The following is a 26,385-nucleotide window of genomic DNA, read 5'->3' as shown; positions in this document are numbered from 1 at the left end:
CAAGGCAACACACTGTTTTCTTCTCCTTTCTCATTGATTGCTCCTTTTCAGTCTCCTTGTTGGTATCTCCTCTTATGATCAGCCTCAAACACTGAAATGTTTTTTGAGCTTTGTCCCTAACACGCCTGTCTTTTCTTTTTATGAACTCTCATTGGTGACCTCATTCTGCCCCATAGCTTTAAATCCTCTGATGACTCCAAGTCCATACCTCAGGTCCTGACCTCTGTACTGGACTGTAGACTCCTCTCCAACCCACTATCTGACATCTCCACATGGGGCTGTAATAGGCATTTCAAATTCAACTTTGCCAAAATAGAATTTTTATTACTCTTCTCCGACCAGTCTGTCCTCTAATCTTCTTCGTCTCAGCAAATGGCACCATGACTCATCTAGCTTCTCAGACCAAAATACTGTGTGTTCGCCAAGATTTCTCTCCTTCACTTCTCACATCCAATACATAAGAAGTTAGGCTGACTTACATCCAAGCATGTCACAAATCCATTTCCTTCTCTCAAGTGCCACTGCTACCACAACAATATAAGGCACTGTCATTTGACCCCTGAACGATTATAATAGCCTCCAAATTGCTTCTTTCTTGACATTCTTTCTGTCTGTCCCAAATGTGACCTGCGACTTAGGACACTATCTCCTGCTATGGAAGCTGGGAATGTAGACCCTTTTGTGTCAGCCTCACCTGCAGGTAGAACATGGGCTCCATTAGTCAGAGACAGCCTCCTGGACTTTGAGAAGAAGGCCGTGAACGACTGAAGAGAATCCACGCCGGTGTGGGTGGTGGTAGTGTCAAGGTAGAGTCTCCGGAGTCGCAAGGACAAGCAGTTGTAGTAGTAGCCTCAGGGTTCTGGTCCTGGCCAGTCCAGTGCTCAGCTGGACAGGACCATTACTAAGCCAGGTCTGAGGCACAATTTGGAGTATCATTTCTGGTTTCGTTGTTTCTGAGCCTGGTTCTTCAGGCTCCCTGGTGATGGTGATGGTAAGTTACCCTTATCCTTTTAATGAGTGCTTGTTAAAATTACAACACCTGGAGTTGCTTTATGTTGCTTACCACCATGAACCGTGACCGATACTGGCAGTCTTGCCTCACGGACCCCTTTACACTCTATTCTCCAGACAAAGGGATCTTTTTAGAACATGGTTAGATCACATCACCTCACTTCCTTCTTTCATTTAGTATAAAATTGCACCTGTTTTCCCCGGTTTACAAAACTCTCCATGACCTGAGCCCTGCACAGCACTTTGAGCTACTTGCTTACAGCCTTACCCACCCCTGACCTGCAGCCACACTCACCTTCTCGCCGATCCATGAGCTGACTGAGCACGCGCTTGCTTTAGGGACTTGGCATTCCTGTTCCTGCTGCCGGAGTTACTAGGCTCCCTGATTTCTACATAGCTAGCTGGCCTCTTCCTTCCAATTAATCTTGTCCTAAATGTCACTTCCTTCAAGAGGCCTTTCTTAACTACCCAGTCTAAACCAAATACTCACTCCCTTAGAAATGTGAGTTCCTGTCCTGCTAGAGCCGTCTGTCTTTGGGATCTTTCCTTTTGCCTTTAAAACTGTATTTCCCACCCAGATACCACCCTTTGAATTGTCTACTCAGCACTTATCACTATCTATGCTTTTCTTATTTACATAGATATTTGTTTATTATCTAATTTTCCCAGCTGGAATATAAGCTCTGAGATAACAGATACCTGCTGTGTTCACTACAGCAGCAGCACTACACAGAGCATTGCCTGGGAGAGCGTAGGTGTGGGCTTTAGAGCCCTGTGGTACTTCCAGCCCTGTGCCTCACACCTGTCTTCCATTCGCCAGGCTCCTCCAAGAGCTCAGCCTCTCTGGCTTTCTTGGTGGCAGATTGGCTTGGCTCACTTTTCATCTCTGTCCTATCTAAAGGTACTTAAGGTTTTCATCTCTTTTCCTCTGTTAACTAGCTAAATCTCCTCCATCTCTTTTCATCTTCCAAAAACTTCTTGAAATCTCTTGTCCACTCAGGTCTCTTTTTTCCTTTGCCTTATACCTTTGTGCTTTTTAGAAACTCCTTTATGGTTTCAGTGAGGTTTTGATAAAGAGAGGAGTTAGGCGTATGTGGTCTCTCTTCCTTGTTAAACTGGAATCTTAACTACTTCATTTCGTGGAGAAGGATATAGGGTTCAAAGGCAGAAAGTGAAGATCTCAAAGTCATTCAGCCAAAGCAGGACTGGAGCTCAAGTTTCTAGAGTTCTGGACCAGGGCTCTGTCCACTGTCTTCATACCTCTACCACAGATTTGGATAACATTCTAGGGTCTTCAGGTCATGCCCCACATACACTGTTTGAAGGCCACTATAAGTCATGGGACTCATGTCCTAGTGCAGTCAGTAAATACCTACTTTATCCAAGTGCTATTCAGTAAAGCTATTGCAATGACAGAGAGGTGCCACTTTATCCTGAAGGTGTCCTACTTGACTGAAGCCCATACGTAGTTCAGTGGCTGCGTAAAAAATGTAGCAGGCCCTGGGCAGCAGGAAGGCTGAGAATTCAGCCCACAGGGGACAAAGGTGTGGTCTCTTCTCAGGCCTCCTTCTTACGTGCTTTCAAGTCCTGCTTCTCCCACTTACTAGCTAAATGGAAATGAGAATGGAAGTCAGATATATTTTGATGATATTGACACCTTAGTGCTATTGCTATTTGATTCTAAACTGTGATGATGAGGAGGAAAAGCAGTATTGGAAGGGTGAGTTTTTACTCCCAAATAACACACCTTAGGAAATCTACCATCAGCCCATGCATCATCCTGACTCTCCAGGAACATAGCCCACAGGTCAGGTCCTCCAGCAGCTGGATTGCTTTCCCAGTCTTCTCCAAGGTACATGCTTTAGAATCTGAGGTGTTGGGGCATTACCTGGGACCTTGAGGAGGAGGACTCTTCCCCCACTTTCCCATTTCCTGATGCAGCTTATTTTTTACTCTGTCTTAATGAAAGCCTGAGGCTCTGTTCTCAATAATCTTTCCAACTGGGCTGCAGCCACTCATAGGAGGGAGGCAGAGCAGTCTGGATATTTGCTTCCCAAGGTCATTAGGGTGATTCTAGGTTCAACGGGAAGCCAAGGACAGCCAGGTTTGTCTTTCCTACTGACCTGGCTACAGCTCTGAGTGCTCTCACCTTCTCCTCTTGACTTAGGAATTGTGTTTGTACTAGAAGTCCCTATAAAATGGGATTCTGCTAACAGCTAATGAAAAAGATTGGGAAACCATGGTGCCAACATCATGCTGAGACTTGCTTGGTGAATAATTTCTTTTCTACATTATGGGAAAGTTATTAATCTATTTAGAGCCCCTGGGCCCCACTTACCTGGCTAAGATCTGGGTAGGAGCTGGCCCTCATTTCTTACTTGGATGTAAAAAAGAAGGCTAGTCATTTGTCCAAGGCTGGTCATACTCTTGTGGATAAAATAATCAAGTCTTCTTAGGTATAAAATTCAATACCCGTAAAACTCTGTCACTGTTGAGTTGATTCTGACACATGGCAACCCTATGTATTACAGAGTAGAATTGATCCATAGAGTTTCCTTGGCTCTCATCTTTACGAAAGCAGATTTCCAGGCTTTTCTTCTGTGGACTGGCTAGGTATGTTCAAACCACCAACCTTTATATTAGTAGTCAGGTGCAAACCGTTTGCTCCAATCTACTTAAAATTAAATGCAAACGTCATAAAAACACATTTCAAAACCTCAGACAGGTATATTCAATGATTCTATGGAAACAACAGAATCAAAATCATCTATCGGACCACGAGATTACAATTTAGTTGAGATGAAAAATCACTAAACCACAGAGGCTTGAGCTTGTCCTTCATTAGAGTACATAGTTCCAGTTCTAATGTTTCAATTAGTCAAAATATTTGAAAGGAGGGTGTTTCATCTGGAGATTAGAAGTGTAAAGAGGTGTGGCCACTGTCTTCCCATAAACGTTGCCCCAAGGAAGAGAGGCAAGATTTGTTCTCTGTTTTTCCCAAGAGACAGCAAAGGACGGTGAGGGAAGCCTCAGGGAGGTTGGCTTCAGTTCAGCATGAAGGATACTTTAGCTGCCAGAGGTGTGCAGGAAGAGTGGCCGTCCCAAGAGGTATTGTAGGCAGAGGCTGGGGGGCTGCTCGTCAAGGCTAATGTAGCAGGCTGTGAAATCTCGGAAGGGAGGGTTGACTAGATGGTTCCCAGAGTCCCTTCTAACCCTGAAATTTATAAATACAAGTCACCTCTGAATCTCTGCTCTAAATTAGATGAATAGCATACCCAACTCTTTTTTCTCTGAGGGCAACGCCAAGAGAATACAGGTTCCTCTCATTAGCACATTCTCAAAGGGTTAGGTAGTTAACATTGTTTGAGTCTCTCACTCTCAAATTTATCAAAAACCATTTCAAACAGAAATTACTTTTTTTCTCACACCATACAATCTCTCAGGAGTATTTCATGCTGTAAGGGAGATAAAAGGAGAAGCAGGACTTACTGATCACCCTAGGGTCTTACAGACCATGTGTAGTATTTGTCATCATGTTCGCTGTGAGATCCTGTGGGGTACGGACAGTGTGTATTTGTCTTCTTTGCCTTTTTCACCCCAACTGCTAATAAAAAAAAAAAAAAAAATTTTTTTTTTTTTTTTATTAAGAATCTATAAATTAGTGGTTACCGGTAATTATTTCTTAAATATTGACTGAAGCAATTCTTACTACAAGCTTGTAAGGCTGTAACTAGTAAGTTTTGGATTTTACAGATGCCTCTAAAAGCTCAGGGAAGTTAAATAAATTTCTCATGTTCATAACGTCCATGGAGCCCTGGTGGTGCAGTGGTTAAGGGTTCAGCTGCTAACCCAAAGGTCAGCAATTCAAATCCAGCAGGCGCTCCTTGGAAACCCTATGGGGCAGTTTTACTCTGTCCTGTAGGGTCACTATGAGTCGCAGTAGACTCGACGGCAATGGGCTTTGGTTTTGGGGATCATGTCCATATGTGACAGAACTTGGATTTGAACCTAGTAATGCTTAACCCCAGGAAACCCTGGTGGCGTAGTGGTTAAGTGCTACGGCTGCTAACCAAAGAGTCCGCAGTTCAAATCCGCCAGGCGTTCCTTGGAAACTCTATGGGGCAGTTCTACTGTGTCCTATAGGGAATCGACTTGACGGCACTGGGTTAATGCTTAACCCCAGGTTACACTCTTTTCAACACATTGTGCTAGTCTGTCTATAAAGAGAACTTAAGTTTATTTGTCCTAAAACGGTCTCATTTGGGTTTCAAAGAACGCTTTCATGTCCTGGTGCCCCTACAGTCTTGGTAAAGTAGTTGACTTGGACATAGTCCTTGTCGCTCTTTATCTGACTAGTAATTTTAAGATAGTCACGTGAGAGACGGATGCCATTCAATTCAAATGAACAATTGGACCCTGTATTTGTTCCTATCGCTATGTAACAGTTATCCAAAATTTAGTGTCTTAAAACACAAAAATATTCATTATCTCAGTTTCTGCGAGTTGGGGATCCAAGCATGGCTCAGCTGGGTCCTCTGGCTCAGGGTCTCTCACCAGGCTGCAATCACGGAATCAGCCCAGGGTCTGGGGTCAGTCAACTCCAGGCATGGCTAGGGTGGGATCCTCTTCCACGCTAACTCATGTGACTATTGGGCAATCCTCAGGTCCTGGTGGGTGTTGGCTGGAGACATTAGCTTCTTGCTATGTGAATCTCTCTGTTGACTACTCACAGTATGGCCACTAGCTTTCCCCAGAGTGAGGGGTCTGAGAGAGAGACACAGCAACTAGTGACAAAGACAAAAGCCATCATATTTTTGTAACCTAATTTCAGAAGTGACATCCCATCACGTTTTACCATATTCTGTTCATTAGAAGTAAGTCACTTGGTCCACCCCACATTCAAGGGGAGGGGACTACTTAAGGGCGTGAGTACCAGCAGGCAGCAATCACTGGGAGCCGCTGTCCAGACTGCTTACCGCAGGCACCTGCTACGTGCCAGGCACTGTTCTAGGCCTTGTGTTACAAAGATGAATATATAGTTCCTGACATCAAGGACCTTATAACTGAGTAGGAGAAGCAGATAAACAAATTTATTTTGATATAGTATGATATGCACAATAATACAAATATTTAAGGTGTAGTACAGCAGCCTGGAGAAAGAATGATTCGACTCTGTTGCCAAAGAGTGGAAAGAGAGAAGCCAGGGAAGGCTTCCTGGAGGAGGTAAAATATGAGCTGATATTTGAAGGATAAGTAACTTCTCACCAGTCCTGGCAGAAGTTCTCTAAGACCAAATTGCACACAGAATTGGCTCAGCTGGCAGCCCCAGAATTATGGGGCTCCTTTCCCCATGGTAAATGCCTACATTTACTCATCAAAATACCCTAGAGGAATGTTTCAGCATCAGAAGTACAGGGCACCATGGTCTACTCTGACAGCAGTATTAATATTAAAAGTAAATATGAGGATTGTTTCAACATTGTGTCCCAGTCAGACTGCATTATGCTCTTGCCAGAATAGCCTTGTAAACATCAAATTTCGAGAAAGTGAAGGAAATTATGTTAATCATATTCCTAAGAGCACTCAAGCAAAAGGGCTGTTTATTGAAAATATTGATGTGATGGAAAAAAAAAAAAAAACTGTTAGAGTGATCATTCCTTTGGGGCTTACTGGGATGTCACTGAGGGAATTTAAAGAGACTTCCATTTGATGTTGGGATGGATTGACAGATTAAGGATGTCAGCAGCATCAAGCCAGGTCAGCAAGTGAAGGACGTGCAGTGAGAACTTGATTAACGCACCTTGGCAGGAAAAATCTTCCACAAGTCAGTTAGGGCCCTTGCCGGGCGAGTAGATAGCATTGTCCAGGATATAGGTGAGCGGGGGCAGAAATTGAAAAGGAAAGGGCAGCTCAGATACTGACCCTCAAGTGGGAGGGTCTGGGAATCCTGGCCAAAGAGAAGCTGAGTTTCCAGGGCTCCCAGTGCTTGCTTGTGTGGCACATGCTGGCAGAAGCCACTCTGTCTCAGCCCCTTTGTCCCCTGGACTTCCCACCCTCCGGTCCCCACTCCACCTACCTTGCATCGCAAGTCTTTACCATTCTGGCTTCCAACTAAACCCTGCTTCCTCGGGGGCTTTGTCGGTGTTCGCCACAGAGTTGGGGCCGCCTCCTGGAACCTTAGTATAATGGAATAAAATGTTGCCCTTCTCATGACTGTTGGTGTCTTTGAGTCCATTGTTGCAACCACTCTGTCTATTCATCTCATTGAGGGTTTTCCTTGCCTTCACTGGCCCTCCACTTTACCAAACCGGATGTACCTCTTTAGCAATCAATCCCTCCTGATGATACGTCCAAAGTCAGTAAGTCAAAGGCATGGACAATATTCTGTGATCCACGGGGTTTTCATTGGCCACTTGTCAGAAGTAGATTGCCAGGCCTTTCTTCCTAGTCTGTATTAGTCTGGAAGACCCTCTGAAACCTGTCCATCATGGATGACTCTGCTGGTGTAATACCGATGACATTGCTTCCAGCATCATAGCAACATAGCAACACGCGGCATCATAGCAACATGACAAACTGACAGATGGGAGGTAATGGACCTTGGGGGCGGAGGCTCTATAATTTTATCACTAATTATTTGGGTCTGGAATGATGTCTGGCAGAGTTGTTACTTAGTAAAATTTTACTGAAAGCTTTTGAATGGACAGAATGTTCCAGAAATAAAGATACTTACTTATATCCATGGACATAGTTGCTGTTATCAATTGAGCATACAATTTGGAGGATTGCTTCTGGAATCAGGCTCCCTGAGTTTGAATCCCAGTCCAATCACTTCCTGGCTTTTTGACCTTGGCCAAGTTAGTTCATTGCTCTTGAACTCAGATTCTTCAGCTGTGGAGAAATGGAAAGAACAACAGAACCCGCATATGCTGTTGCATGTTGTGCTAATGTATGTAAGGAGCTTAGATTTGTGTAAAGCATATGGGAAGCTCTAAGTAATAGTTAACCATCATCACTAAACTAGACCTACTACCCGTTGCTGTCGAGTCAACACTTACTCATGGCAACCCACGTGTGTCAGAGTACAGCTGTGCTCCAAAGGGCTTCCAATGGCTGATTTTCTGGAAGTAGATTGCCAGGCCTTTCTTCTGAGGTATCTCCAGGTGAACTCAAACCACCAATCTTTCAGTTATCAGCAGAGCATGTTAACCCTTTGCACCACCCAGGGACTCCAACCAGTTGCTGTGGATTTGATTCCGACTTATGTCACATTCTCCAGTATATAATTTAAGACTCTACTGGCTGCAAGTTAACAAAACCTAACTTGAATTATCTTAAGAGTAAAAGGGTTCCCAAGAGCAGTAGCAAGTGTAGGCTGGATCAGATCTGGGAAAGTGACAGGAAAATACCTCAACGGATGATCTCTCAGGTGGTCTCCCAGCCCCATCTCTCCTTTCTCTCTTTGTGTCAGCTTGTTCTTCTCTCCCTGTGACTTGCTTTCTCCGCTTCTTTGTACACATGGCGGAAGCAGACTACTCCACTGCCTCTGATATCATAAAAGCCAGTTGAGGAGAGAGAACCTGGTTTGGCACATTCGGATCCTATGTCCCCATCCCGGGTCCAATCAACGGTGGCTGTGTCATGAGTCGCTTGCATAAACATGTCTTCAGAGACCTATGTCTCTGAATGGGGAAGAACAGTTCTCAATAAAACAGCATCATTGTGCTTTGGGTCCACATCCCAGAAAAGGTCCGCTACACATCGAATTAATCCTTCATGGCACATAGTGTGGGTTACCCCCAATTGACATCGTGTTCAAGTTACCACGAGCCGCACTTGCGACCATCTTTTTTTTGGCACATCTTGTCATTATCATTCTCAGATGCTCACTCACAGATGTTCAAAGATTGGATTTCTAAAGATACTGATAATAAAATGCAATAATTATGAAAACTAAAAAAAAAAAAAAAGGTATCTGACTTACGTCAGAGCTGACCTATGAAGGAGCCTTCATGATGGAACCCCGTTTTAAGTTGGGGACTATCTGTACTCCCATTTTGAGTTAAGGAAACTGAGACTCAGAAAGGTTTATTGTTATTTTGAGGTTTTAGGGTAATGGGTGTCTTGTGTTTCCTTCTTGATGCTTTTCCCTGTATTTCCTCAATTTTCTTCCATGAGCAAATATATAAAAACAAAACTTTATCAAAGTACTTCTTTAGATGTAAGCTTCCTGCATTATAGCTCCCTTTGGGGCTTCCAGGAGATGATACTTCAGAGGCACAAACACAACACTAGTAACTTCTGAGAGAGTTGTGTGGGAGTGATAACATAACAGAGGGGTGGGCCAGGCGTATGGCCACCTACCTAAGTGAATAAGTGTGCATCAGGACACTCAGGCTTTATCTTGGTTAAAGCATTCAGCTGATGCATTTTTGTGGGTAGATCATTATGACTTGTTTAAAAATACTCTATTTGTACCAATACAATGACCAGTATTTAAATTTATTTAAAAATAGCTTCTTCATTATGAAAGAATCTAAAAAAAAAGAAAATGCCCTAAAAGTTTTAAGAAATATATAAAGACGTTTGCAGAAGTGGTTAATTATACACTCTGCAAAGCCATTATGGGCATATTTATTATTTTGTTTTAGGAATTAGATGCAACATTCTTGAGTGAGAATAATAGCAAATAACAAAAGCATCAGGAAAGAAATCAGCACAAATGGAAAAAAAATAATCTTTTTTTTTTTTTTTTTAAAGGATTGTGTAGAAGGAAGAGATGACACAATGTCTTTGGGGCCCGGGGGATTTGATCTGAAAGAGTCTCCAGCGCTTTGTATGAGGGTCCTGGAAAGGGTGAATGTAACTTGATCGTGGGATATAGTTGTTATGTTTGGTTACCCTCTGTTTCTCTGGCTCCAGCCCCCACTTCTTTTCTTTTTTATGAATTCTGCTGCCTGTAAAATTTCTCCTGAGTATTTTATTTTCTTTGGCATCCCCTGGGCATCTCACTTGAAGTAGCATGCCGACTTAGGCAACATGCTGGTCACTGTTTTCTTCCTGGCTCATCTTCTCCCTCTCCTACCCTGGGTTCCCCTGCATTCAGGAAGTACTCTTCCACGTACTCTGGTTACTCCCGTGCCTGCTGGGCTCTGCTACCTTTACCGGCCACCCTGCCACTTCACCTGGATTCTAGCATAGCTGGCAGGCACTCCCACCTCTGCTGGGCGCTGGCCCCCGCTAAACACTGCTGTCCGTGCCAGGCAGCCCCGCCATGCTGCCCTGGTCCCCTGTTGACATACAGGAGCTCTCAGACTGTAAAAGCCAGGTGACGGTTGGTGATAAAGCCAGGAGACAGCCATCTCCTGTATCTTTCAGAGGTTTTAGTGAACTAGATTTTTTTTCTTGTATTTTGTCTCCTGACCGTAGGACTCACTGTATGTCGGTCTGTGAGGCTTTGAACCTGGAGACAAATTTGAGCAACAATGTCATGTAACTTGTTCCCTTGAACTCCCCGTCCTCTTAGTATGCTTCTTTCCCTGGAGATAGCTCTGTCTCTCATGCAAGCAGAATTAGGCAGGTCTGCTCTGCCCGTTCAGTAAACATGCCCCAAACTAACACCCACTGCCATGGGTTAGATTCCAACTCATAGCAACCCTACAGGACAGAGTAGAACTTCCCCATTGGGTTCCCAAGGCTGTAACCTTTACAGAAGCAGAATTCTACATCTTTTTTCCACAGAACGGCTGGTGGGTTGGAACTGCCGACCTTTCAGTTAGCAGCCGAGTGCTAACCACTGTGCCACCAGTGCTCCTTACTAAATCCGAGTGGCCAATGTAGCTTAGACTCACTCTGGCGTCTGCATCACATTTCTATAGGCTTACACTGAATCTGAAGTATGAGACTTAACCTCATTCTGTAAGCCACACACTACGTTCAAATTCAAGATTGATTTAACATCTATTGGGCATTTGCTCTACACTGGACACTGTTTTTGTGTGCCCATGTTTTCCTTTTACATTTGTTTTCTCGACATTATTCTCACAATAGAGCCCCCCCCCTTTTATAATTATCAAAATAAGATTTAGAATGATTAATCATTTATCAACTTAGTTGTTAGGTGCCATCAAGTCAGTTCTGACTCATAACAACCCTATGCACAACAGGACAAAACACTGCCCGGTCCTGAGCCATCCTTAAAATTGTTGTTATGCTTGAGCTCATTATTTCAGCCACTGTGTCAATCCATCTCGTTGAGGGTCTTCCTCTTTTCTGCTGACCCTGTACTCTGCCAAGCATGATGTCCTTACCCAGGGACTGATCCCTCCTGATAACATGTCCAAAGTATGTAAGACGCAGTCTCGCCATCCTTGCCTCTAAGGAGCATTCTGGTTGTACTTCTTCCAAGACAGATTTGTTCATTCTTTTGGCAGTCCATGGTATATTCAATATTCTTCGCCAACACCACAATTCAAAGGCGTCAACTCTTCTTCGGGCTTCCTTATTCATTGTCCAGCTTTCACATGCATATGATGTGATGGAAAATACCATGGTTTGGGTCAGGCGCACCTTAGTCTTCAGGGTGACATCTTTGCTCTTCAACACTTTGAAGAGGTCCTTTGCAGCAGATTTGCCCAATGCAATGCGTCTTTTGATTTCTTGACTGCTGCTTCCATGCTGTTGATTGTGGATCCAAGCAAAATGAAATCCTTGACAGCTTCAATCTTTTCTCCGTTTATCATGATGTTGCTTATTGGTCCAGTTGTGAGGATTTTTTTTTTTCTTCATGTTGAGGTATAATCCGCACTGAAGGCTGTGGTCTTTGATCTTCATTAGTAAGTGCTTCAAAACTTCTTCACTTTCAGCAAGGAAGGTTGAGTCCTCTACATAACACATGCAGGTTGTTAGTGAGTCTTCCTCCAATCCTGATGCCCTGTTGTTCTTCATATAGTCCAGCTTCTCGGGTTATTTGCTCAGCATACAGATTGAATAGGTATGGTGAAAAGATACAACCCTGATGCACACCTTTCCTGACTTTAAACCACATAGTATCCCCTTATTTTTTTAGAAAGACTGCCTCTTGATCTATGTAAAGGCTTCTCATGAGCACAGTTAAGTGTTCTGAATTTCCCATTCTTTGCAGTGTTATCCATAATTTATTATGATTCACACAGTTGCATGCCTTTGCATAGTCAATAAAACACAGGTTAACATCCTTCTGGTATTCTCTGCTTTCAGCCAAGATCCATCTGACATCAGCAATGATATCCCTGGTTCCACGTTGTCTTCCGAATCCGGCCTGAATTTCTGGCAGTTCCTTGTTGATATATTGCTGCAGCCACTTTTGAGTGTTCTTCAGCAAAATTTTGCTTGCATGTGACATTAATGATATTGTTTGATAATTTCCACATTTAGTTGGATCACCTTTCTTGGGAATAGGCATAAATATTAATCTCTTCCAGTCGGTTGGCCAGGAAGCTGTCTTCCATATTTCCTGGCATAGACGAGTGAGCACTTCCAGTGCTGCATCTGTTTGTTGAAACATCTCAATTGATATTCTGTCAATGCCTAGAGCCTTGTTTTTTCACGAATGCCTTCAGAGCAGCTTGGACTTCTTCCTTTAGTACCACCGATTTCTGATCATATGCTACCTCTTGAAATTAGTAGGATGAATAAATAGTACTGTAACATGAGCCAGTTCCCAGCTGCTATCCTGTCGATTCTGACTCATGGTGACCCCATGTGTTGCAGAGTAGAACTGCTCCATAGGGTTTTCCAGGCTGACCTTTCAGAAGCAGATCACCAGGCCCTTCTTCAGAGGTGCCTCTGGGTGAGTTCAAACCTTTGGGTTACTAGTCGAGCACTTAGTGGTTTGTGCCACTCAGGGTTCAAGACAACATGGACAGATAATCAGAATAATCTCAAATTAACATGGCCAAATCAATTCTTCACAGACCTTTTTTTTTTTTCCTTACGTGTCACCATTCTCAGGAAGTGGAGCTACCAACCACCAGATGCTTAAACTGGAAATTGAGTCACCCTTGATTTCTCTGTTTACTGTGTGCACCTCGATAAGGGCGCCAACAAATCCCATTGTCCCTACCCCCCAATGCCTTGCATTCATCCAACGCTCTTTATTGAGTCTTAAACGGAAGTCAGTATCAACTTTTGTTACTGCTACAGTCTGCTTCTACTCACCAGAGAAATCTTTTAATAATATACATGAGATCATGTCACTTCTCTGCCTAAATCTCTTTGATGCTTTTCCACTGCTCCTAGAATAAAATATCAAGTCTTGTAAGCCCCTGCTTCATCTGGCTCCTCCTGACTCACAAATCTGATCTCATTCCACTCCCCCTCTAGCTCCTTTGCTTTAGCTACTTGGAACTCCTTTCTGTTCTTCAAATATTACAGCAAGCTCTTTCCAACTCCTGGCTTTTGCATTTGTTTTTCCTTCCTGGAATTTTCTCTCTCCAGCTTGTCACATGATGGTTTCATTATTTTCTTTATGCCCCAGTGCAAATGTCACCTTGAAGGGGACTTCTCTGACCGCATTATCCTTAATTGTCTCCATTGTTTGCCTGCTCCCTCCCCTTCTTTTTGCTGGTGTATCGGAAGCTTTCTGTTTCTTACAAACTACCCCACTGCCCAAAAATCAAAATGATTGAAAGGAACCTCGAATTTACTGGCTCCTGTAAGTGGAGAGTCATAGCTGAATCTGGGGACTCAGGTGTGAACATCAGAACAGTCTTCATCTTTCAGCCTGGTTCTCCCTACATGTTGGCTTTATTTTCTCCTATTTCAAGTGAGCTTCCTCCCTGTGGTCAGGACCTGTGACCATCAATAGCTTTATGTTTGCATTATTCTAGATCAGCAACTGATGTAAAGAGACAGCCACATGGAAAATGAATACAGGAAAGGTTGAACTCTAAGGGAAAAGTATGAGACTGAAGAATCAATGTTGGGCAGGCAGAGGTTATAAATACCACAATGCCAGTCACTCTCTGTGTCGTTATCCTATTTACTTTGTCCATGAAACATAATAGTCTAGTGTTTTCCCTTTATTTGTGTTCTTTTTACTGTCTATCTTCCCACTGGGATATAAATTCTATCAGAACAGGTGTCTTGATTTTCTTTCAGAAAGCTAGAATATGGTTGGCAATAAATACCTATTGAATGACTGGATGCTGAAGGAAATGCAGTGGCAGGACAGGGATTTAAACCCAAGTTCTTTAAGCCATATTCACTCTTCTCTCCACCACATCACACTTCTTAAAGTCATCAGGTCAAAACCTCCCTCTGAGCTTGCAAGTTCCTCAAAGACATCCATCTTGGTGAAATGTAGTAGCATTAATGAAACATTTGGGTTTGTTATTGATCAGTCAGTACTGCCAGAGTTCTTCTCCATTATAATTTGGCTCTCTCTATCCTTACCACCCTGATGGCATAGTGGTTAAGAGCTATGGCTGCTAACCAAAAGGCTGGCAGTTCAAATCCACCAGGTGCTCCTTGGAAACCCTATGGGGCAGTTCTACTCTGTCCTTTAGGATCACTATGAGTCGTAATTGACTTGATGTCAACGGGTTTGGTTCTTTGGTTTTATCCTTACCATATAGAATAATGTGTAACACAGGAGTTGCCAAGTAGATTACTGAATGAGTAAACTAATGAATTCAATTCAGGAGTTTTTAGTCTCATTTTTTCTGTAGTTACACCTCAGTGCATTGTAACTTGTTGCCATTGAGTCGATTCCAACTCATAGTGACCCTATAGGACAGAGTAGAACTGCCACATAGGGTTTCCAAGGAGCCGCTGGTGAATTCAAACTGCTGACCTTTTGGTTAGCAGCTGATCTCTTAACCACTATGCCATCAGGGCTCCTAATACATTGTACAGTTTCTAAATTCATTTACTAAGAGTCTCCATTTTATCATCAGTGACATACTAATATTGATCGACCTGTTTCATAAGGCTGTTTGAATATTTATTAAGTTTTTCTTGCAATGTAAACATATTCATTTGCCACCTGTGATTAGATGAAGGGAGGACGTCTGTCTCCCTGATTTGGCTGAACAACTCTGGCAGGGATTTCTGGCTGTTCACTGAAGTTCACGTTTTCTTCTCGCCAGGCACACAACTGGACTACGTTCTCCAATGTCCATTTCAATGAGTTGAGACGATGTGACTTAATTCTAGCTAATGGAATATGAGTAAAGTACTCAGTACTGAGTAGGCCTGGGCCATGAAAAACCTCTATACATGATTTTCCATGTTCTTTGTCTCTTCCTTTCACTGACATGGAGACAAGTGTCTAGCAACCTTAGAAGCCACCAGTTGACAAAGGCAGAGTCTCCATCAGCTTGAGTCCCTGGTGGCTGTACCTGACTGACCTGTTTACCCTTCAAGTTCTGTTACATGGTTAAAGAAATAAATTTCTATTGTGTTTGAACTATTATACCTTTGGTGGTTTATTTGTTAGAACAATTGTTGTTGCTAGGTGCTATCAAATCTGCTCCGACTCACAGCCACCCTATGTACAACAGAACAAAACACTGCCCAGTCCTGCGCCATCCTCAAAATCATTTCCATGTGCGAGCCCATTGTTGGAGCTTATGTGTCAAGCCTACCTTAAATAATATAGCAAATAGGCCAACTGTTTTTTTCTTATCCTTACATCCTGCCATGGTTATTTCTACTTGATTTATTTAGTGTCTATTGGAATCTGACTAGTTAAATTCACTAGATTTTGTTATATATTTCCTTTGTTCCATGTAACTCTTCTTCTTGATAGGGAATAGACATAAAAGCTTTCCTTTGAGCATAACGACCTTCCCTCCATACCACAATAAGGAGACCGCAAACATAGTGTCTTATCTGGACCTCAGAAGATTCCATGGTCTGTCACATCCTAACAGAATTTCATGTTACATGATGGTGGTTTCTGTTCTTAATATGTTCTGAAGAAAAGTTGTAATTCTGTATCACAGAACTTTCATAACATGCTCTCTTAGTCGGCAAAGAAAACACCATTTTGTTGATGCCTGCCTACTTTCTTTCTTTCCTTCCTTCCTTCCAACTTTACTAAAGGGTGTGAGAAATGGCCTAGACACACGGGATGCAGAGATATTAGATTGAACCATATGAAATTATTACGTTTCTATGTTTAAAAATGATAAAATATTGTCAATTTCTTGTTATTTACCTTTAAAAGAGTTTGTGTACTAACATTACTCCTGGCTTCTTATTTCTTCACCTTTATTTTTACTTCAAGCTCATTTCTTCAGTGAATTCTCAGCTGCATGTATATCTGTAAAAAAAAAAAAAAAAGCCACCTCAAATAGTCTTTGAGATGAATAGGATACTTACATACATACATATATATGTACGTTTGTGTGTGAGTATATATATATATATAAACACTTAAAAAAACCAAACCCAGTGCCGTCAAGTCGATTCTGACTCATAGTGACCCTATAGGACAGAGTAGAACTGCCCCATAGAGTTGCCAAGGAGTGCCTGGTGGATTCCAACTGCTGACCATTTGGCTAGCAGCTGTAGCACTTAACCACTACACCACCAGGGTTTCCATATATATATATATATATATAAAATTAATACAATACAAAGTTACTGCCCTCAAGTAATGCATAGCCTTGTGGGGAGATATACAACAAGTAAGATAAAAATAATACAGTGTGAGAGTGATAAAAGTAAGTACGGGGTACTATTAGAACACAGAGGAGGGGTATTTAACTCAGGATTTGATGTATGTAGATAGATGTTTTTCTGGAAATTAGATCTAGGATTTCTTCTATGAATTTGGGCTTAAGGTCACTTAGGGTGACCATTCATTAGCCCCAAAAAGGCCTACTTTACACTTGTCATCTAGAAGCAATTACAATGACGATCTTTCAAGTGTTGTGGTTTGTATGATAAATTATTGATTTACTCTGCCTCAGCTTTAATCTAGGCTTATACCTCTTCCCGCTACCATAGCCTCTGGCAGAGCCCAGTCAAGCCAGTACTGGGGAGTTAGAGAATAAATATTAATACTCCCTTCGTTTATTTCCACTATGTATGCGTGATAATGGTGATCATAAGCCAGTAGAAAGAATGGCTGTCAACCATTTGTAATAAAGAATTAAAGACCTTGGTGAAAATAAACAGCATGTGACTATATAAACATAATTTTAAAAAATGGTTATATCAGGTAGTTCCTACCTTTACTCCATGACACCGTGTCACCACTAATGAAATCTCCATAATAATCAAATGTCATTCTCGGTGTGATAAACCTAATTTTGATGGAAATTTTAATGCCGTCTGCTGAGAAACGGAATTGTTAAGCTCCAGAACCCAAGGAAAGGCAGACAATGGAAAATGTAATCAAATGACCAGATGCAGTATTGTTCTTAATCTGTCTACACCAGTGGTAATAACAGCTGATTAGAACCAGGAAATCTGGACTAAGCACTGTGCCAGGCACTTTCATGTATATAGTGCTTCTATTTCTGCAGCTACTTACAATGGGTGTGTGTGTTTTCTCTTTTTGTGTGAGGAAACCATAGTTAGGGAGGATGAGTAAACGTACGTGGGCATACAGCTAGGATATGGTAGAGCTAAGATTCAAAGTCTAGTGCCCCTGGCTCCAAAGCTTGAATGTCTTCACTGGCTTCAATGTAATTTTTCACATATGGCAGAAGCATAAACAAAGGCTAGGCTTCCTATCACAAAACAGCTAACCATTCATTCATCACTACCTACTGAACACTTTTTGTGTACCTGACACTTTGGTGGGTACTGTGAATAAACAGAGAATACAAACATTTGAGAAAAGCATGAATTTCTAGAAGGAGAAGTTCTGTGCAAAAGCCTTTTAGGCAAGCTCATCAATGTTAGAGGTCTCCCTTCTGCCACTAGCTTACCCGATACTTCCGGTCAATTATAAAAATTTTGGCTTTTGTTTTCTCATCTACAAAATAAGAACCACAATCCTTTCATTACTCATCTTGCAGGGCTAGAAGGAAACAACCAGATAATGGAGATAGAAGTGATTTGAGAAGGGCAAGACACAACATAAGGGTCAATTATAAGTGTTAAGAAAACCCTGGTGGTGAGTGGTTAAGTGCTATGGCTGCTAACCAAAAGGTAGGCAATTGGAATCCACCAGGCACTCCCTGGAAACTCTATGGGGCAGTTGTTTTCTGTCCTATAGGGTCGCTATGAGTTGGAATCGATACGATGGCAAAGAGTTTGGTTTTTGTTTTTTTTTTGATAGGTGTTAAACCCTGTCAAAAAATTCCTGTCTCTTTATTAGATCAGAACTGCTCCCGGAGCCCCAAATGGGCCACAGCTGCAAGACACCGACCTTCCTTTCCAATGGGAAAACACTTACGACAATCTTATTTTCAGATGACATAGAGGTGGGAGGGAATAGCTGATGGATTGGTAAACACAATGAGAATAGAAAAATCAAAGATAACAAAACTTCAGAGAATAAATTTAACAAAGAAAATATTTTCTAAGTAAAAGCTTTTCATACTGTAAATACTTGGTTAACCAGAAACCAATTGGCCAACATTCTGAATAACCATTTCTTTTTTTTTTTTTGTTCTCAGTTTTGTGGTCAAGACCGAATTAAACACACTTTTTGAAATCAGAGATTTGGTCTTTAAAATCCCAACAACTTCTTGATAAGAGTGTAGACTTAGGATGCGTCCACTGGCTGCATGACCTGCAGAAAGGTGACCCCGAGGCTCTCAAAGATCCTCTGTCATGAGTCTCAGGCTGAACTGTATTAGCTAGATTCTATTAGTGAGGCACCAAAAGGATCTTAAAGTTTTTTAGAATAGTTTTCAGTAGTTACTTCCATGCTCTACCTTTCATCTAAATGCTTTCTCTAGGGTTTTTGTTGTTGCTTTGTCTCATTTTGCTGGTTGAAGATTGGACAACTTCCATGAATAACTCTGTTAGGTAGGAGGTTTCAAGCCACTGGGATCAGTTTGTTGATTCTTAGACGTCTGCCCTTCATCCCCTGTCTCCTCCTCCATAACTCATGACAGTGTATATTTTTATGAGACATGTTGAAATTAACAACTTGGTGAAGTAACAGCTTACTGCATTTCATTTACTTTCTATCAATGCCTTATGATATGTGGCAAAAAGAAACGATGAAAGATCATTTTTTAATGTATATGTGTCAACAGTGTTTAGAGGCTGATTGAGTGAACAGAACTATAGAATTATATAGAAATATATTTCAATGACTGCGGATAGCAAGTAGAAATGAGATGGTATATACTCGTAGGTATTATATCTACCTATCTATTCATTTGTACATATATAGATCTATATTATTATGCATGTTAATATATAAGATTATATAATACTCCAACTGATTTCCAAATAATAAAATCTGAGAAGACCAATTATCAAAAAAATCATACTTCAAAAACTAGCACCGTATTCTTTGAAGCTCAAGTTCAACACTTTCCAACACGATTAATTGGAATAATGGCATAAAAGGTGGTAAAAACTAAAATATATATTTTTTTAAGTGGTGTTAATGTGATAATTAAGCTAACTAATTAAGAATGTTTAAGGCCTCAAGTTTCAAATCCTAGTTCCAAAGACTGAAAGAGATGGCAGGTGGGATCTGAAGGGCCTTATGTCCTTGCTATTTAGGTCATAGTCGGGTACAGCCAGCCAAGTCAGGAGCTCCTCCCTCTCCCTGTTTGAAGTACAGCTTTATTCAGGAACTTACCCTATGGCTTGGCATTGATGCAGCCTAGTGTCTCCTTAAGCCAGCCTTATCTCAGAGGGCCTGAAAGAACAACAGTTTCTTCAGGACAAGCTCAGGGCTGAATGCAGACTGTGAATGGAAACTGGAGATATGATAAATTTTAGAACAGGGGTTGGCAAACTTTTTTTAATAAAGGACCACATAGTAAATATTCTAGGTTTGCAGGATATGCGGTATTTGTTGAAATTACTCAAGCCTCTTGTTGTAGTGTGAAAGTTGTCATGAACGATAGCCACTGATCTAGATGAAAAGCTGATATAAATCGAGCACTTAGAACGTGCCAACCACTCCTCCAAGTACTGTCCACGTATAAAGTTATTTAATCCTTTCAAAAGTCCTCTGAGAAGAAGGAGAGCCAGGGATAGGAGGAGGATATGGAATGTGTGGCTATTTGCTTCTACAAAAAATTGCCTCCCTTGCCATGAGACCAGAAGAACTAAACATTTTGATCAAAGATTCCATAGAAGAATCTTGATCAAAAGGAGGGAAATGTAGAACAGAATTTAAAATTCTCCTGGATTCCAGACTTGAAGCTTGAATGAACTCCTGAAATTATTGCTCTGGGTTCTTTATACCTCAAACCAAAACTATGCCCTGAAGTCTTCTTAAAAGCAAGAAGAGTTTAGTTTAACTAGTAAAAATTGTCTTCCTTGAGCATCATTCTCTTTTAAGAACTATCTATACAGGATCAAAATGACAATAGCAACTTGAAAGATTAGACAGAAACTTACAGGATCAAAGTGACAATAGCAACTTGAAAGATTAGACAGAAACTTTAGGGGGCAATAAATTTATGTTAATGGAGGGGAACAACTCAGAAAAGAAGAGTAAAGATGTTTATAAAACTAGAAGAATGTAATCAAGTCACTAAATGGTACATGTAGAAATGGTTGAATCAGAGTATGGTTTGCTGTGAATATTCTCAACAACAATGAGAAAAATAAAATTACATTAAAAAAATACTCTAAGAAAACTGAGGCACAGACGAGCTGACAATCTGCCCTAGATTAATAGCTACTTAGTGGTAGAACTAGTACTCAAATCAGGCATTATGATTCCATTACCTGTGCCCACCAAGATATACCAACTCTCTCTGAACTGTTCTGTTCTTGCACACAGAAAAACTAGGGGGAGTTCAAGCAGGTACAACAAACTGGGTATTATTTTCATTTTTACTGATTCTTTGGTTATGGATCACTGTAAGATAGGTAGCACCATCTATTTTTTGGAGGCATTTCTCTTCTTTGGAGTCTAAAAACAACTGCTATAGTAACTTTGTTTCTATAAATATTTCTCCATGTTTGACATGGGAGAAGGGGTATTAATATGTATTGTGTGTTCCAGGATGTGCCAGTCACTAAGCTAACAACTCTAATTTTTTTAAATCATTTAGTGCTCACCAATCTCTCTGTGATGTTATTAACTCCATTTTCCAGACAGGAAACCAGCTCAGAATAACCAAAAACCAAACCCGCTGCCGTAGAGTCAATTCTGACTCATAGTGACCCTGTTGGACAGAGTAGAATTCCGACTCACAGCAACCCCACAGGACAGAGTCAAACTGCCCCACAGGGTTTCCGAGGAGTGCCTGGTGGATTCAAACTGCTGACAGTTAGGTTAGCATCCAAACTCTTAGCCACTGTGCCTCCAAGGTATCCAGACTCGGAATGGTTAGGTGGTATTGCCATCTACTTAACTGATGGAAATTCAGCCTAAAGCTGGTGTGTCTCCAGGACGGGTGCTTTCTCTAGGCCACCTCTACGCAGCGCACATCAGATTGTTACAATTAATCAGAGCTCCAATGAAGTCTTGAAGCCCTGGTGGCACGGTGGTTAAGAGCTGGTCTGCTAACAAAATGTCAGCAGTTCAAACCTAGCAGCCGCCCCTCAGTGACCCTGTAGGGGCAGTTCTCCTCTGTCCTGTGGGGTCACTATGAGTTGGAGTCAACTCCATGGCAACGGGTTTGGGTTTTTGGTTTATAATAAACTTTTAGCTCAATGTCATTGAAGACTATTAAATGTTTTTCTTTTTTTGTTGTTAGTCGCCATCGAGTCGGCTCCAACTCATGGTGAGCTTCCGTATCACAGGACGAAACAATGCCCAGCTTAGCGCCAGCCACACGATTGTGGGTAGGTTTGAGCCCAGTTTTGAAACTGTAGTGTCAACCCAGCTCGTAGAGGGTTTCCCTCATTTCTGTTGACTCTCTGTTTCACCAAACATGATGTCCTTTTCTAGCGATGGGTCTTTCCTGTTGATAGGTATGAAGTAAGAGTGTCCAAGTCTTGCCATCCTTGCCTCTAAGTGACACTCTGACTCTACTTTGTCAAAAAGAGATTTGTCTGTCCTTCTGGCGGTCCACAGCATATTCTGCTTTTAGCCAAGATCCGTCTGACATTAGCAATGATATTCCTCATTTCACGTCCTCTTTTCACTCTGGTGTTTTTCTTTTACCAATAGTTATTCCCATGTCAAAACAATCCAATCGATCATTATTACCATTGTTATTTTCACCAATATCATTTCAAGACCTATTAGTTCTGTAGCGGTCATGCGTTGTTACACTGGAAAACATTGTCGCAAATACCACTCTTAGTGATAAGTCACTACCTCCATTTTGGATCCCATTAATTTCTTGACTCAGAATCTACTCGATGGCAAGGGTTTGGTGTTTGGTTTTAGTTTCTAGAAGAAAAATTACAATAACAACAGAAAATTCTGAAGGTTTTTATTTTTCAGAACTCATTCAGCCTTAGAACTGATACACTGAGCAAGTCTTCCCAAATGCAAAAATACTCTGACATCTGAACTCCTCAAAGGTGTCAAACAGCAGGATGCTAAAAAAATAACTCTCAACATAATTGTTATTTTGATCAGATGTGAATTGAGCCTAAGAAATCTGACAGATGCTGGTCACAATCTAAAAATGTGGTAGCACCTGTGCCCTGGGCTCCCACTCAAACATGGACATAAAAATATGACAGAAAAGGAAGTTCTATGCATGGACCAGATGTTATAAAATGAATTTTCAATATTCAGTCAAAGATAATTGAGGGACAATTCTCTTCAGGCAGTAAAAGTGGTTAAATATTACCTGGTACTAATAACTAACAACTAAGTTACACTTGCATAGTGCTTTATAATTTAATGTACATTCACATCATGAGCTCATTGAATTTCACAGCACCCCTCACATTGGTCTCTTCCCCAAAAGGACAGCTGAGGTTCAGAGAGATTAATTGACTTGTATGTGATTATGTAGCAATTAAATGCCTGGTCCAGGATTTGAACTTTAGTGTCTGGATAGAGACTTTTTTTTACTTTATTTGTCACAGCTTTTAAAAATTCTGTCAGCTCTTGTCGTTGACCATGTAAGATGATCATCAATGCTAACATAAGGGTTGAAAGGGAAGACTGAAACGAGTCAGGAAAGGTAAAATAGGATTTCTGGGGTGGAATTGCCACGGGTGGCTGTGTTGTTTGTGTACTGCATAAAGACCCCTGCCAGGGAGAGGGGTGTTCAGTGAAGGCTGAATACCTGCCACGTTCTACTCACCTAACTGTAGGCTTTTGGTGCAGCCGTACATGCCCCAAGGAAGGGAAACTCTTACCTCACCCAAAGGCAGCAGGTACTAGGCATTCTCCCTCCACCTTTCATTTTGATTCACACAAAGTGCAGAAGAAGTATGATGGTTAATTTTATTCATCAACCTGGCTAGGTTACAGTACCCAGCTGTTTGGTCAAACACTAGTCTAGATGTAGCTATGAAGTATTTAAATGTGAATAGCATTTAAATCAGCTGGCCCTAAGTAAAGCAGATCACCTTTCGTAATGTCAGTGGGCCTCATCTAATCTGTTGAAGGCCTTAAGAGCAAAACTGGAGGTTTTTAGAGGCAGGATTCTGCCTCTAGACCATAAACATTCTGCCAGAACCCCTCACTCCCCTATTGCCTGCCCCATGGCAGTCTTGGGACAGGAGACTGCTGAATTTTCAGCCTGTCATCTGACCTACAGATTTTGGACTTGCTAGTTCCCACAATCACACAAGCCAATTCCTCAAAACAAATCTCTGTCTATCCATCCATCCATCTACCTACCTACCTACCTATCTATCTAATCTACCTACCTACATTCCTATCTATCTAATCTACCTATCTACCTACCTATACCTACCTACCTACTTACCTATCTATCTAATCTACCTACCTACCTGCTTGCCTCTCTATCTAATCTACCTACCTACCTACTTACCTATCTAATCTATCATCTGTCTGTCACCGATTCTGTTTCTCTAAAACAATAGATTTATTGTGGCTCTGCTCTGGGCTTTAGACCTAATGGAGACACTTATTTAAGGAACAGGGTTGAAGATGCTGGTTCCCAAGTAAGAGAATGACTCAGGTCATTTTAAGGACTCTTGGATTAGAAGAAACTCTGAGGTCATTTACAAGTCCCCATCCCGGCTGTCTTGTTCATCCTCTAGGGGACTGAGAATCACCACCACTCATGGCGGAACATCACCTTTGGGGACAGCTGGGATTGTTAAAGACCTTTGTAGTTTTTAATGAGGTATTGAACCAAAATCTGTCTCTTTGAAGTTCTACTCACTGGTTCTAGAAACCCTCTCAGGAGTAGTATGAAAATGCCAACTCTTTCTATGATTCCACAGTGAGATGGATCAGGAGAGAAGATAGCAGATATCACTGGAGACTCGTGGGTATACCACAGAGTAGCATCATGTGATATCTTCCACGTTCTTTCTCTCCTGATCCTAGATTATCCCCAAGTCCCTGGCAACTTTAGCCTAAACGCTTACAACTTTTTCCTATGCCTTCCAGTATAACCAAACCTCAGACCAAATGTGTTGCCATTGAGTTGATTCTCACTCACAGCTACCCTGTAGGACAAGTAGAACTGCTCCATAGGGTTTCTAAGGCTGTTAGTCTTTACAGAAGCAGGCTGCCACATCTTTCTCCAGTGGAGCGGCTGGTAGATTTGAACCGCCAACCTTTTGGTTAGTAGCCCAGAGCTTAACCACTGTACCACCAGGGCTCCTTGTCTTCTGGTATACAAGATATTAAAATACATCTTTCCAAGTCTCACTTTCTTAAACAACAACAACAAAAAAAAACCAAACCTACTGCTGTCGAGTCGATTCCGACTCATAGCGACCCTATAGGACAGAGTAGAACTGCCCCATGGAGTTTCCAAGGAGCGCCAACCACTTGGTTAGCAGGCATAGCACTTAACCACTACGCCACCAGGGTTTCCTCTCACTTTCTTAGGGCCCTGCTAATTGGAGGAGCTAAAGTGATAATGTAAGGTCAGCACGCCTAGATGGTTCCCCGGCCCAGACAATACCTATGTTTTCACAGTAGCCATTAAGTCCCTAAAATGAAGAAAATTCACACAGGTATCCCTAACATTGTGATAGGCTGCTGTGGGAAATCTTGGTACTAGAGCTTTTGTTGCCCCTGAAATCACATATATACTCACATAAGCAGATACCTCATTCCATTGCCCATAAAACCAGCTTTGATTATACAGTTGGGATCCATTACATTCCTGTGTGGGACATTCTCATTCTTTTATCCAAGTCTCAAAAGTTTATCTAGTGCCTCCTTTGTTCCAGAAACTTGGCTGGGCCCTGGGGCCACAGAAACACCAACCCCATGCTAATGGAGCTCACAGCTTGGTGGGAAAGGCAAATATACTTCTGTGTGGTTCACTGGGGCCAGGTGCCATGATCCAGGTAAGATATTAGGCACTGTGGGGGTCACAATGGAGGGAACCTAGGGAGGCTGAATGGGTAATAACTGCCAGGTGAGCAAGCGGAGGAAGGGCATAAAGTTAGAGCAAAAGAGCTGTGCAAAGGTGCGGAGCTGTGCAATAGCATCTGCAAGTAATTCAAAATAGGTAGCGCAAGGAGATGGTTGTGGTGACGAAAATAGAGGATACAGAACCACAAAGAGGCAAGATATTAAAAGACTTTCACGGTAAGCCTAAACTGGAGGGTTTGGCTTTTATGTTAGAGGCAATTGGAAGTGATTGAGGGGTTTTTAAAAAGTGAGTGACAATCAGATTTGTATTTTTAGATATATGGCAATGACACAAAATGGATTAAAAGAGGGGACCAGGAGAGACAGGGAGATGGGTCTGAAGACTGCTGTAGCGAGGCACGTAAGAGATCCAACCCGGGCAGTAACCTGAGGACGGGAGAGAAGGCCGCACAGGGAGCTTAAGGGGGAAGGATCAATAAGGATTAGTGAGGAAGACAAAAGTGCAGGGAAGGTTTTTAGTGTCCCCCAGGTTTAGGATTCTATTCCTTGAAATAAAATCTTTTTTGAAACTTCTAACCTTTGTTCCTAAATATCTCCCTTCCCCAAGCCATCTGTTTATAACTGAAAACAAGCATTTTTTTCCCCTCCTACCCCCCCTCCAACATCTATAGGTGAAACCACTTCAATTGCCATAGAACTAGGCTACTAACCAAAAGGTCGACAGTTCAAATCCACCAGACGCTCCTTGGATGCTCTTCAGGGCAATTTTACTCTGTCCTATTAGTCGGAATAGA

This window comes from Loxodonta africana, chromosome 12 (assembly GCF_030014295.1).
Source record: "Loxodonta africana isolate mLoxAfr1 chromosome 12, mLoxAfr1.hap2, whole genome shotgun sequence".
Lineage (NCBI taxonomy): Eukaryota > Metazoa > Chordata > Mammalia > Proboscidea > Elephantidae > Loxodonta > Loxodonta africana.
Note: the sequence above shows the minus strand (reverse complement) of the source record.